Below are 14,989 nucleotides of genomic sequence, written 5' to 3' on the forward strand. Positions count from 1 at the left end.
TTAATGATTTACCAAAGCAATTGTAGGGCATTTACCAGAGAAATTGTAGGGCAAAAACATGTGTTATTGTGGGGCAAAAACATGTGTAATTGATAGAAAATTCATGTAATGTTTATAAAAAACTTATTCATATCTATTAATACAGAGCTTCAGTATGACTAGGGAGATAAAAATAATCAGACATGGAAAGATTCAGTGAGTTTTTTTATATTATTAATTTTTGTAATAATAGTATTCTATTTATATTACGTGTAAATTCATTTAGGCAGGTGCCACTTAAGTTGATTACACTGCTTATGAAAATTTTATTTGCAGGAAGTTTTTTAAAAACGAACTTTTTAGTTTTATAGAAAATGTGATTATCTAAGTTTCATTAACAGAAATTGTTTTGGTGTGAAGAATTGTCTTTTGTTCTTAGTTATTAACATTCAAATTGATTATGAACATATTGGGAATTTATTACAAAGTATATTTCAAGTAAATTTTTTATGTAATTTAAAAAGGCTACTTAAAACCATTTACAGTGGTGATGAATTCATTTTGTGGAGAGGTCTTTTTGTTATGCTGTTGAATGCAAAAATTTTTTTTTTTAAATGTATGTATATGTGTGTATATATATATATATATATATATATATATATATATATATATATATATATATATATATATATATATATATATATATATATATATATATATATGTATATATATACATACATTTAATAGCTGCCTAACATTTTAAATATCTTAATAGCTGCCTAACATTTTAAATAAAATATTCAATATTTGTCTAGTATTTTATTAAATTTAGCCTCTGAAAAAAAAGGTTTTCCTAAAGGCATCTGAGATAAACCGCCTTAAAAAAACTTAAGAGTCCCTTAAGGGCTAGTCCTTATGGGACCCTGACGAAAATGTCCGCGCCGAATATAAGGGTCCCTTAAGGGCTAGCCCTAAAGCGACCAAAAAAAAAAACCACGCTTCACTACTCAGAAAATGAGTAGTAAAGCGTGATTGTTTTTTCATTTTTTTTTTAAAATAAAATAATAAAAACACTACAAATTTATATAGTTAAATTATAAAAATTCTATAAAATTTGACACCTTCAAGGTTTATTTATAAGTGTTCAATAAAAACTTTTTTTTATGGATTTTATAGTTTATTATTTATATTATTACTTATCGAAAGCATTACAACTTGTAATATTATTACTTATCGAAATCATTACAACTTGTAATAAAAGTATCCATAAAAAAACTTATTTAAAACACGATACTAGTATTTATTTAAAAAAGTCTTCCGTTTTTTCTGTTGAGGAGCGTTATCACTGTCTTCTTCGCTACCCTCGTTGCTATCGTCATCTTTGTCTTCCTCTATTGAAACATCGGTCTTTTTTAGACCTCGCCGCAGTCGACCGCCAGAGCGATCTCTGGGCGTTGTTAAAAAATCGAGCCACTTTTAATTCAATTTCTTTTGTCGTGGTACCGGGGAAAAAATGAATAGTTGACGCTATAAATATAACAAAACAATCACTTAATATTAATTAAAATATATAATCATATATACAAACACTATAGTTAAATATATATGGCTTCACACGTATAACAGATTATTTTATAGAATCATAATATAATTTGAAAAATTTATAAAATTTCAGGTAAAAAGGTATACAAGTAAAATAGTTTTATAATGAGGTTATAGACTGATTTTTGTTACTCATTATTTTTTTATTTGAATCAATCTTTTTGTTATTGTCTTTAAATCAAACACTATGAGTCAAATTGTTGACTCACAGACAGATTCCTATTTATACAAAAATCTGAATTAAACTCACTTTTGAGCAGATTTTCCAGGTTATCAAAAAACTTATGCTTGCCATGACTTCCAGTCCTGTTGATATTTCGCTGTAGGTCATATGTCAGCAATTTGTTTAATACACGAGAAATATGGTCTTTGACATTTATCCCTCCTTCAAGCTTCATCCATGATAACTAAAAATGATCAGGTACGTACCTGTTACGTAACAATATAAATGTATTATCTCATTAAAATCTTTTGTCAAGAGGTGTATTATACAAATATATACACCGTGTATGTATTTAGCAAACGCATCATGGGTATACTCGCATAACTAGAAATGAATCAAAAAACTTACCATATTCTTTGGGTGCTTAGCAATTTCAGAATATTGCAGCAGAGAGGTAAAAACAGGAAATTGGATATTTGAGGTGTTCTGATCAACAGGAATATTCTGATCAACAGGAACACTGCAAACACGTGCCTCCAATCTTCCCTGTCGTTGTTCCAGATTATTTAACTTAGAGTGGATTGATGTCAATTCACGTAAAATGTACGCATTCATAAGAAACTTTCCTCTTATGATAACCACAATAAAAATATGTAATACTTCTGCCACTTATTTTACAAATTACAAATTATAAAAATTACAAATATTCAAACCTTGTGCACTAAATGGTTCAATGTTAAGACGGTTACAAACACCTAGCATACTATCGTGCATCCGCAATAAACTTGAATCAGAGAAATCACGAGGACTTGACTAAAGTTAAAATTTGTTTGCATATATATATATAAAACACAATTGATCACAATTTTTAGATCACAATTTTTAAAAACTTACAGTTTGTTGGGTAGGTAAAGGTAGTTGTACACTCGGAACCTTCCAAAAATAAAATATCAATACAAAAATAAGTGTTTGATAAATTCAATTTAATTCAATAAATAAATAATTGAATTTATCGAAGAGAAAGACATAAATTAAAAACTTGAAAATACTTGCTATTAAAATGCTATTAAAAATCAATCATCGTGAAAAATTATATCAGAACTTAGTTATTACTTTACATACATTTAATGATGTTTGGACATTGTTTTCACTTGAACTCTAAAAATGTAGAAACTTGTTGCAATTGTTCATAAAGAAATCTAATAATTAAAACATTTCATTGGCAAAATTAAAAACTACCTTAAGTGAAACAGAATTTTTTTGAGTTTTAAGAAGTGGCAGAGGCTTTAAAGCAACTGCTTTAGCAGCAGTATCCTGATTATGTGGTGCCTAAAATATTAAAATATTTTTATAAATAAAAGAGTATTAAATAAATTTTATAATCTGCATTAATTAAAATATTACGATTGACTCAGAAGGATCTGTATCAAAATTTGAATCTTCAGAAGCTGTGTGAAGAGGCTGAATAAAAATAAAAATTAAATAAACCCTTTCAGAAGGTACCCAGCTAACACAAAACGTTCAAATACGTTCGAAGAACGTTGGAAACGTTCTTAGAACGTTCTTAGAACGTGCCCGACCGTTTCTAACGTTCTACGAACGTTTCTTGAACGTTTTGTGTTAGCTGGGTAGACAGCTTAAGTCTAAATCAAAGCAAATAATAAAACATATATTAGCCTATTTAAAACCTTTAAACTTTATACTTACATAAACTGGAAGCAGTCTTTGTCGGTTTAGGCCACGGACCGGATTAAAATGAGTTTGTATGAAACTTATTGTTTGTTTTTTTCTTTTCATTTCAAAAACAAACTTTAAAGTTTCTTTGAGTCCCTCATAATCTGTTGCACATTGCAAAACTAAAACCTAATAAACAATAGATTTACATAATAAAGCTTTGAATTGTAATTAATCAAATTAAACAAAAAATGATAAAATTTTACTTTATTCATACTATCATCATTGTTCACCATTAACTCTACTCTTCTACAAATTTTGAGTTTCTCAAACTCCTCTTCAGTCCACCCAATGACATCATCAACATGAACAATTGATATTGATTTGTCATGTAAACAATAAGTTAAAACATATTTTTGATACACATACTCTATTGTAGATGACATTTGAATAACTATTCTAAATTTTGAAAATAGTTTAATTGAAACGTGATTGTGTAATTTCTCAAATATGATTTAATTATGATATATATATATATGTATATATATATATATATATATATATATATATATATATATATATATATATATATATATATATATATATGTATATATATATATATATATATATATATATATATATATATATATATATATATATATATATATATATATATATATAATACTAATTATTGTAGCAATAACAATAAACAATTAAAAGAGAATAAACAATTAAAACATTGTAACATTATTTTGCTTCTTTTTTTTTAAATCAATAACAATTGAATAAAAAATTTAAAATATTTTTTTAAATAAACGTTTCTTGAAGATAAAACATATAAACTAGAGAATTTAAAAACGTATTTTATTGCAAAATTGTAAAAAAAATATTTTTATTATAATTGTATTTATACACTTTTTCTTACTTTTGACAACCAAAAAATTAAAAAATTATTAACAAAAACTTAGCAATAGAACTTTTAAAATAAGAAAGTTATTTAAATGTGCTTGATTTCTTAGAAAAAACAATGTACAATACAAAAAAAACAAAATTTTAAAAACAAAAAATTTAAATCATTTAAATATATTATATTTAAAAGTTTATAACATAAAATCTACTATGACATAAAAACAAAAGAATTATTCGATCATGACACACTCATTGTTTGTCAACCCTTAAAAACATTATTTGCAAATGGAATAATAATGTACTCATTGCCATCAATAAAAGAAATACATTTATTAATGATCTTCACACCAGTTACAATTATGTTAGACAGAATATACCTACCTATACCAATTGAACTGGAAGGATAAGGATGAATATATAAATCTGATTTAAATATTAATAAGGATCCAGAAGCAATATGATCGTCACTAATAGAAGTTATAATAAGTGGAACTATATTCGATTGATACACAACAAGAGCAGTATTATTGGGATATTTATTGGAGAAAACAAAACTTTCTTTTGGCATACTGGAATATAAACTTCTAATAGTCAAAACAGAGTTAATGGACTGTTCAAATACATAAGTTCCAGTTTTTACACGTTTTTTTATTAAATACAAATAATTTTCAAAAGGAAAAGCAGAAAACTTATCTAATGGTCCTAGTTGCTGCACAAATTCTGGTAAATGTAATAGCATATGTGCATTGAAGGTGTAAGCACTTTCAGTAAAAAGTTCCTTTAAATCATTGAGAAAATGCTGTTTACAAGAAGTAGCATTGTCATAATAATGTTTGTGTGATTTTCCAATAAACACATACATAGCAAAATGTAAATACAAAAAATGATTATAGTAGTTTAAAGGAATGATACCTTTAAATAAAAGAGGGCCTGTATACAGTAAAATGGTTCGAAACTCTGGCTTTAAAATAATTTATATTACGAAAAGATCTTATTTTCCTATGAAATTCAGATGGTAAAGCTCCATGCCACAATTTAACTCTTTGTTCTAACAGTTCTTTTAGATTTTCACTTACCTGACAGTTTAACCGGCCATATTTGTTTGAAAAATATGATATTACAAGTCTTCTCATAACACCTAGGCAAACAGTGTGCATATATTCAGGGGGAAAATCACAACTTAAATTTGCAACTTCAGCTAGAGGAGATAAAAATAATTGGTTCGATTCAGATAGTGATTTATAATTACAGTCAGTACGCGAAGGATATGTAAAACCAAAAGGAAAAATTACTTTGTTAGTAGCATACACACCTGGAATCCTGCAGTATGGACAGGCATTATACCCTGAGTGACTTTTTACACACTGACAGAATGATCTTGCTGGCGCATCACATATAAATAAAACATTGGTTATTTTAATAAAAAATCCAGATACATTAACATAGGACTTAAACATAACTAACTCTTTGTGTAATTGTTCAATAAACCCAGAAAAATTTGGCTTGCATAAACCAGCATAAACAGCTATAGGTATAGGTTTATTAAAACCTACCTTTCTCATAATGAATAAAATTGGCCAGATATGTACCGGTGAGCTTTTAAATATTGGAATACCATCAATTCCAATTTTAATTTTAAGATCTACATATTGCGTTTTGAATACCACTAGACTATTTTTAATACAGTAAAATAAATTTTCAAAAATCGATAAGTAACCAAAATTTCTACCGCAGTTAAGAGTATTCTTTAACACCTGGATCTTCTTTGCAACTAGAGGTTTTTTAAAAAGATAAACGGACACAGGAACATCAACTCCTTCCTCAGTTAAAATGTTAAGCAAACAAAGTATTGCACTATTGCTCAGTTTATAAAGTAAACAGAAATATAATAGTTTTGTATGCAGGGATGAGAAATTACTCTTGTATTCCTTGTTACTTTCATGGTTCTCCTCCAATGGAACTTCACCTGAGAAAAAAAAGTTCATTTGCTAATCATCTTAGCAATTTATAAAATGTGTAAATTGACTAACTGCACTTGATAAAATTATTGAAAAAAATCAATATAGTGTGTGTGTTTATTGAGTAATATTGTCAAAAACTATGCACACATTGTGCAAAAACTGCAACAAACAATTGATCTGTTTAAATTAAGAAATTACTTTCATTGTTTTCATCCTCAGTTGAATCACATATTCCAGTCGCCTCATCAAAAATAGAAGATACACTTTCATCATCACAGTAATCTTTGCCAATTGTGATATTTTCTTTTACTGCTACAGTTTCAAACTGCGTTAAATAATTGTCAGTTTCTCCTAAAACAAATATGTAAAACATAAAATATTTCAAACTTGATAATTTAAAATTCGAATTTTAAATAATATACGGTAATAATAAAAAAGCAGAATACTCTGCTATGAAGAATATCTTTTTAATCTCTATTAAAAGTCAATCTTTTAATAGAGATTAAAAAAACAACATACTGTAAAGATTTTAAAAGATTTCCTTTATATGATTATGAAGATTAAAAAATTTCTGCCTATTTGTTTACTATTTACCTTCCAATCTCGATATAAAAGTATCCATTTCATTTTGACGTTTTCTTCTTTCATTTCTTGAAGCCATGTTAAAGCCAATAATTTATACACTGGATATGGAAACATATTTTATTGTTAATTTTTGAAAATCAATAGTATTATTTAAAACACGATATTAGATATATTAAAATTGTAATATAATAACTACAAATATATGACTTAATTGTGGTCATTTAGCATATTTGTTTCCGAAGACGTTTAAAAAACCATGCTTTCAAAATCTTACAAAATCATTCCGAAAAATATTTTTTTTCCGAGTTTTAAAATTACAGAAAGTTCTAGTCGACTATATAGCCCTGACTTCGCTCTAACCGATCCTTTATTAGAATCTGCCCTAAACACACCCTAACGTTTAAGAATTACTAAATATACACAATATTAAGGCAAAAAATTATATAAAGTATTATGTGTTTTGTTAAAAAAAAATCTAATAAAAAAAATAACCCTTAACATACCCTTAACCGTTAAGGGACCCTTACGGGTCCCTTAAGTCATTTTAAGGCGGGAAGTGAACTTTTAATGAGCATAGTTTGTTAATCAGCCTCTTTTTATTAATAAAGAATTTTTTAAGTTTTTTCAAAAGGTCATTTGAGGGTTATGTTAAGTATATATGTTTAATGACAAAAATTGAAAATGAAGCTTGTCATTAAAAATATATATATATTTATATATGTATGTATATATATATGTGTGTATATATATATATATATATATATATATATATATATATATATATATATATATATATATATATATATATATATATATATATTTATATATATTTATATAGATATTTGCAATAACTTTCACATAATTCTTTACTATTTATAAAATGATTTTAATTCATCTTTTACTTAATTTGTTATGTTTTTTGCATTTCATTATTAAATTGATATTTAAGTAAAAGATCTCTAATCTCTCAATATTCATCTTCTAAGTTATTAAACTAGTTCAAAATAGAAAATATAGCCATCATATAAATGAGCTTAACTTTTAAAGTTGGGTTTGCATCAAAGAAATATAAAAAGTAAGATTTTTTATATGGGAAACTTTAAATATGATTTTGTTTACAAAGTTTTTAAATGGTTATACTATTAGTTCATGCTGAACAATTATTCATGGTTTATATATATAATTTTTTTTTAGATTGTCTTAATAGGTTAAAGAGACTTTGATGTAGTGAATCACTGGTATTTAAAACTGACTGGTTATTTCTTAAAAGATCAGTTATTTAGAAAATGAAAAGTTGAATCAGATTTTTTTTTTTTTGTTACTCAGTTTTTTCTTCAATAGTGAAAAAAATAAGAAAACACTACTTTTTATTTAAACAATACTTTTTATTTAAACACTACTTTTTATTTAAAAGTATAAATTGGTTTATTTCAGACCTTAGCAACATCACAAGTTCATTAAATTCTTTCAGATATAGTCAGGTGAAAAGTGTCAAGTGTGAAATGTATCTCAACCTGTGCAGCATTATTTTAAAAAGCACCTACAACTTTTTTACTTTTGAATATGCAAGCAAAGAAAATATCTATTGTTTAGTGCATATTTCGTTAGTTTTTGTTGTTGTTGTTGCTGCTGTTGATTTCCTAAAAACCGTTGTGTGACCTAACAAAGTTTTACGCTATAAGAAAGTCCTTATATAACAATAAATTTTGTATATTATAAATAAATATTGTTTTATATGATTACTCCACCAGTATATTTTGTCTTTACATTTTTTATTATACAATATACAGGGTTCCCACAGTCCTGGAAAGTCCTGGAATTTGATGAGTGTCCTGGAAAGTCCAGGAACTTTTCATTTTTTCTCTTAAATCCTGGAAAATTCCTGAAATTTTTTAAATTCAAGGATTTAAATTTCAAAATTTTTAACCATATTTTTAAGTTACATGGGTTCTATAGTTAAAATTTTAAACTAATTTTAAGAGGTTAAATTTTATAGTTCTGATTTATGAATGATATCATAATCAAGTATGTTTTCCCTCTCACCAATGTAATCATATTTTGATTAAGAAAAATATTTCAAAATGTAAAGTATAGAACACAGTTGGTTGCTTCTATTTAATATATTTGTAAAAATGCTTGACATGATAAGAATTACATGATTGATTGAGATTTTTTCATATTTTTAATTTTTAAATTAGTTAAATGTTTATAGCGTAGTTTAAATTGCAGTCAGTTTTTAAAATTGTGTTTAGATTTTTTCAAAATGTTTTTTCTTTTAGTGTAGTAGATGGTTATATGATGATCAATTTAAACCCTGGGTTCGGAAGATAAATGAAACAATGCCTAAGTGTATCTATTGCTTTAGTAAAATTAATGTTTCTAACATGGGAGAGGCTGCATTAACATCGCACATGAGAAGCATATTAAAAGAAAACCTTTAGAGCAAACCATTAAATCATATTTATCACCTTTAACTTCCCCACCTTCTATTTTAGAAACTTGTTCTGAAGCTATATCACAATCAAGCAATTCAAAAACAATTGATCAATTCTTTATAGGATCATTTACACTTGAAGCTGAGATACGCTGGGTTTTAAATACTGTTTACTCAAGACATTCAATGAATACCTCATCAAGTTCTGGAGAATTGTTCAGAAAAATGCTCCCTGATAGCAATATTGCAAAGACATTTCAATGTGGTTGAACAAAGGCCGGGTATGTGGCTACATATGGACTTGCTCCATATTTTCGAAGTGAGCTATTATTGACCCTTTCAACTGCTCCATATTACACTATTTCGTTTGATGAATCACTTAATCAAATGGATATTTTAGTCAGGTTTTGGAATAAAAAATCTGACATTGTTAATACTTGATATCTTAATTCAGAGTTTATGGGGCAGTCCTCTGCTGAGGATGTTTCAAATATATTTCTCAGTGGTGTATCCGAAATTGACAAAGCAAAGATTTTACAAGTGTTTTGTGATGGTCCCAATGTCAACTTGTTATTTCTCAAAAATTTCAGTGAATAAAGGCAAGAGGAAGAACTAAATCCTCTTATTAATATAGGAACATGTGGTCTTCACACCATTCACGGAAGCTTGAAAGTTGGTGCAAAAGCAAGCGGCTGGAAAATAAATGATGCTTTGAAATCAATGTGGCAATTCTTACACGATTCGCCCACACAACGAGAAGCTTATGAGAATATTGCTGAAACACTGGAATGTCCACTTCAATTTTGTGGACACAGGTGGTGCGAAAATGAAAACTGTGCACGAAAAGCTGAATCTCTTCTTGATGGTTACAAAAAATTTGTAACATACATTAGTGGTCTAAAAAAAAGCTAGCTACCTGACGTCAATAATAAAAGTTGGCAGATACTAAAAGCTATGATACATGATCCAATTTTACCAACAAAATTGAAATTCTTTGAAATGGTATCTGAGAAATTAAATGCCTTTCTAAAAAGTTTTCAAACAGATAAGCCCATGGTACCATTTATGAGTTCTATTCTTGGTGACATTATCAAAGACTTATTGAGCCGATTTATTCTCAAAGATGTCTTAAAGAAATGTGATGCACTTTATCAGCTGCTTCAACTTGATATAAATGATAGGAATATTCGAAAACCTCCAGCAGACATTGATATTGGATTTGCTTCTCGTTTAAAACTTGACCAAGCCAATCTAGCTTCTACCGATTACAGAGTAGCATTTAAAAGTTAAGCTGGGGAGTTTTTAGCAGTTCTGTTGGCACATCTTTTTGACAAGTCCCCATTAAAGTTTTCCATTGTACGCTCTGCTTTATCTGTAAATCCAATCCAAATGGCCATTGATAGCAAACGAAGTAACTGTGTCAAAAGTTTTTCTGTTCTTTTACAAAAATTAGTAAATTGTAATCGTTTGCCAACAAAGTCTGCGGAGCTTACAGAAGAACAATACAAAAAACTATTTGAAATTGTTGATATCAACAAAAGCGCATTTCAAAATTTTTACCTCAAAAATGATCGACTTGACCAATTTTATTCAGACTTCATTGGGAAAAATACAGCTTATGAAGAAGTTTGGAAGGTTTTTAAATTGATCTTTGTGCTCTCGCATGGTCAGTCATTAATAGAACGTGATTTTAGTATAAATAAGCAACTTTTGGTTCAAAACTTGAAGAAGAAATCCCTTGTTGCTTTACGTATCATTAAAGACCACCTTTCATCTTCGGAAGAAACTCCTGAAAGCATCAAAATTACCAAAGAAATGCAGCAACATGCTAGAAAAGCAAGCAGCTCATACCATGAAGAATTGAGAAAACAAAAATTAAAAAAAGAAAGTGACAATGTGGCGTTACAGCGAAAGATTGTTGATGATGAGTTAAAAGCTGTTCGAGCAAAACGGCGACTTCTTCAAAGTCAAATTGAGTTGTTATCTAACGAGTTGGACAAACTTGCCATAGAGGCAGAAAAGAAAAGTGGCTTTACGCTTTTAAAAGAGTCAAATAAACAAAAAAAAGTTATGTGAAGCAAAGTGGAAGGAAATTGATGAGTTAGATTTGATTGAAAAAAAGCTGAATAAGAACTAGACAGTATTTTCCATCTTCCATGTAAGGCAAGACTGCACTACACTATTTTATACTTTAGGCTTTGTGTTTTATTAGAAAGATTTATTTATGAAAATTTTAGTAAAGTTTTTTATCTTTTTAAATGGTTTACTTCAAAGAAAATTTTCCGAATTTTTTATAGCTAAATCCTGGAAAGTCCTGGAATTATTTTTTGTTGGGGGAAAATATCCTGGAAAAGTCCTGGAACTTTTTTGCGAAATTCCTGGAAAAGTAGTAAAATGGTCCTGGAAAGTCCTGGAATTTTGATTCTTTTTTTCTGTGGGAACCCTGAATATATGTTTCAGTCTGTATTAATATACAAATTCAAATATATATATATAAGAATAAAATATATTATCGCGCTTTATTATATATATTTTACTATAATATACTTTTAATAATGTTAAACTGCTATTTAATACAATAGATATAATTATTTTAGATTTTTAGTAAAAATAAATTTTATTCTCCACTTTTTATAGCTGATTTATCCTGGTTAAAATGGTCACCTCATTCATCACTTACATATCCTAGATATTGGCGCTCGCACATTGGAGCTAGAATTTCTATAGCGAAAAATAGTTTAAGTAATAAAAAAATTTGATGCATGTATTTGCTACTAGATTTTAACTTAGGGTCTATAAAATATATATAAGTTTCATAAAAAAAAAGGATCGTCCATTTCTTTGGAAAACTTACAAGACAATATTCGTAATTTTTGACAATAATATTAGAAAATAGAAATGTCAAAACTTAAGATCTTCTTAAATCACCGTTTAAACAAGCTACTAAACTGATGCAAATAGGACTTGTTGATAACTAACTCTGGGGTTTTTTAACATGTTTGATGCATTTGCGAAAAATTATTTCTATTGTTATCCCAATTGAATTAATTTAGCAAAAGGCTGGGATAATTTTAAAACAATATTTTCTCTGAAGAGTAACTGCATAACAATCCTTTTGCATTATGAAAGACTGACCTCATATGTCAGTTTAAAAATGTGGTCATACATTGGTCGTTTTGTTTAAGTTAGATCATTAGAATACATATATTGGGATTTGACTTACGTATAAAGCTTATGTATAATGCTAGTAATTCAGTTTATTTACTTCTAAAAAACACAGATTTTTATCAAAGGATATAAAATGATGAAATATATGCTGTACTCAAACCAGATTGCTCCATTTTTAATCACATTAAATGGTGCGCAGAGTGTTTACATTTAACACTTTATAATTTGTCTTAGAGTGAGCCAGCTATGGCCAAAACCACAAATATTCAATATAAATGAAAGCTATTTTTTATATTAAAAATTCAAGCATGTACACTAAGCATTACAATAACGGATTTTTTGAAAAGAAAAGTAATTAGTTGAAGCAGTCTAGACAAGAAAAATCTTAGTAACTTGCCTAATCTATGATTAACTTGCCAAATCTTTGATTAAAAGCACTAAGTTCAATATAAATGAAAAAAAAAAGCAACAAGAAGCTTATAAAAGTTTAACCCAATATATTAACTATAGATCATTTTCTTATATACAACATATAAATGGCGCGACTCAGTCAAAGATTTGCAATTAACTAAACAAAGAATAACAAAAGCTAAGAAGTGAAGCTATCAAAAGACTTGATAACTTATACCCTCTCAGTTATTTAGATTCCTTCTTGTATTAAACATCCGAGAGAGTAACTGTACACAATCGAAATAAATAATCCATAACTACATGGAAAAAATTCTAAGTCATCGTCTATTGCATATTACATGCTAATTTTGTTTTTTTCTTTATGAAAGAAATAAATGAGAATATATAAAATTTTGTAACACACTTGAAAACCAATAAAATAGACCGTAACCTGGTGAATAAACATAAAAGCATGAAAAATTTACAAGAACTTTATACTGTCAATGTGTATCTATCTAAATTTGTATCATCATCATAAACTTGCACAGTACGTTTAGCAACTTTAAGACTGATGAACAATAATAAAAAAGATTCCGAAACGAATATTTTTGGATGATGAGAGGGCAATTAAAGAGAAAGAAAGCTTATTTTACAAAATATTTTAAAAAATTGGGTTATTTTAAATTCTGGAAGCTCAGGAAACTCAAATAACTAATATAAGGCTAAAAAACCATGTATATATTTTAAGAGATGTCCCAGAAAAAATCTGCGCGGACATTATAAAGGATATTTATTTAACTATTGTATTTCGATGTTGAATGTTATATATATTTTGAAAGTACATATAATAATATTATTAAATTTCACATAAGAAAGTTTGTGAAGTTTTGTAGGTGAGAACTCACGCACTTTGCGTTTTACACTCGACATCAGCTTTTGCAAAGTCTTCGGCTGGACTTTCTTGGTAGCTCTAATCCATTTATTTTTAAAGTCTTTAATGTTTTTGGCTTCTTTTACATTGAACCTTAGTTTTCTTTTGACAAGAGCCCAATATCTTTCGATAGGACCTAGTTCGGGACTATTTGGTGGATTGCAGTGTTTTTCAACGAAACCTACTTTATGTTCTCTAAGCCAGTTTAAAGTTGTCCCAGAATAGTGAGATGATGCTAAATCGGGTCAAAATAACGGGTTACCCGTTATTTTGTTCTTAAAAACGGCAAAAGATGTTTCTTGAGGCATTCTTTTATGTATATTTTGGTGTTAATTGTTCCCGTAGTCACAAAACAAGAGCTTCTTTCACCACATTCACAAATTGCTTGCCGAACTAAGAATTTTTCAGCGAATTTTTGCATTCCAATGCATTTATAGTTAGAATTCAATTTCTTGCAATTAATTGCTGAATAATATTGGTGTCCTGGAAGAGATCGGAAATATGCAGTACAATAAGTTTCATCGTCAATAATCAAACAAGATTTTTTAGCACATAATTTTTTATAGAGCAGCTTTGAACATCGAATTGCGACATTTTCTTGCTTTTCTTCACGACGAGGAACTTTTTTCTTTTTATAGCCACAATTTCTCTTTACTCTTTGTATAGTGGAAGCACTTGTCTTAAATTTATTCGCTAAAGTTCGAACAGAAATCTCCGGTTTTCTGTCTGAGGCATCTTTCATTTTTTTTACCAAGATCTCGTCTAACAAAACATTTTATTCTTCCACTTCCTGATTTTCTTTTGATTGTACCATTGTCCTTAAATCGTTTCACAACGGTCTTCACTGTTCTCAAAGCAATCTGTAGCTCTTTAGAACTTGCATTGTTTGATACACCAGGATTTTCAACTAGAAAGTGCAAAAATTTTTCTCGCTTCTTATCTTGATTTTATGGCATTTCAATTAAAACTAATTGTTTTAATATCAGAGTTGTTTAAATTTTAAATAACATTAATATGAAGACATTTTAAAACAACTAGCTATTTAAAATGATGCGCGGTTTCCGTAAACACCACATCAGAATACGCGCAGATTTTTTTTGTACATGTCTTAAAAAGTTTTATGAAAAGTTTTGAAAGAAACTTTTTAAGAAACACCCATAATATATCCTCAAGAATCATTAAAATATTGCATG

At 27.9% G+C, this 14,989-nt stretch overlaps 3 pseudogenes across 2 annotated transcripts; 1 reads left to right on the top strand and 2 right to left on the bottom strand.

The window, feature by feature from the left end:
- Window positions 1-14,989, top strand: part of LOC149880568 (uncharacterized) — a 77,830-nt pseudogene that overhangs the window by 45,059 nt on the left and 17,782 nt on the right.
- LOC145182657 (uncharacterized) lies at window positions 1,273-5,524 on the bottom strand (annotated as a pseudogene). Its single transcript, XR_016445977.1, has 11 exons — window positions 5,404-5,524; window positions 3,685-3,877; window positions 3,452-3,607; window positions 3,149-3,205; window positions 2,984-3,073; window positions 2,867-2,902; window positions 2,639-2,677; window positions 2,458-2,557; window positions 2,153-2,370; window positions 1,832-1,988; window positions 1,273-1,506 (listed from the first exon to the last, which is right to left on the bottom strand). The product of XR_016445977.1 is annotated as an uncharacterized LOC145182657 (transcript).
- On the bottom strand, window positions 4,542-7,121 carry LOC149880572 (uncharacterized; annotated as a pseudogene). Its single transcript, XR_016445976.1, has 3 exons — window positions 6,883-7,121; window positions 6,487-6,639; window positions 4,542-6,293 (listed from the first exon to the last, which is right to left on the bottom strand). The product of XR_016445976.1 is annotated as an uncharacterized LOC149880572 (transcript).

Source organism: Hydra viridissima, unplaced genomic scaffold, assembly GCF_058129835.1.
Source record: "Hydra viridissima isolate aposymbiotic clone 2 unplaced genomic scaffold, HvirCarnegie_v1 scaffold_12, whole genome shotgun sequence".
NCBI lineage: Eukaryota > Metazoa > Cnidaria > Hydrozoa > Anthoathecata > Hydridae > Hydra > Hydra viridissima.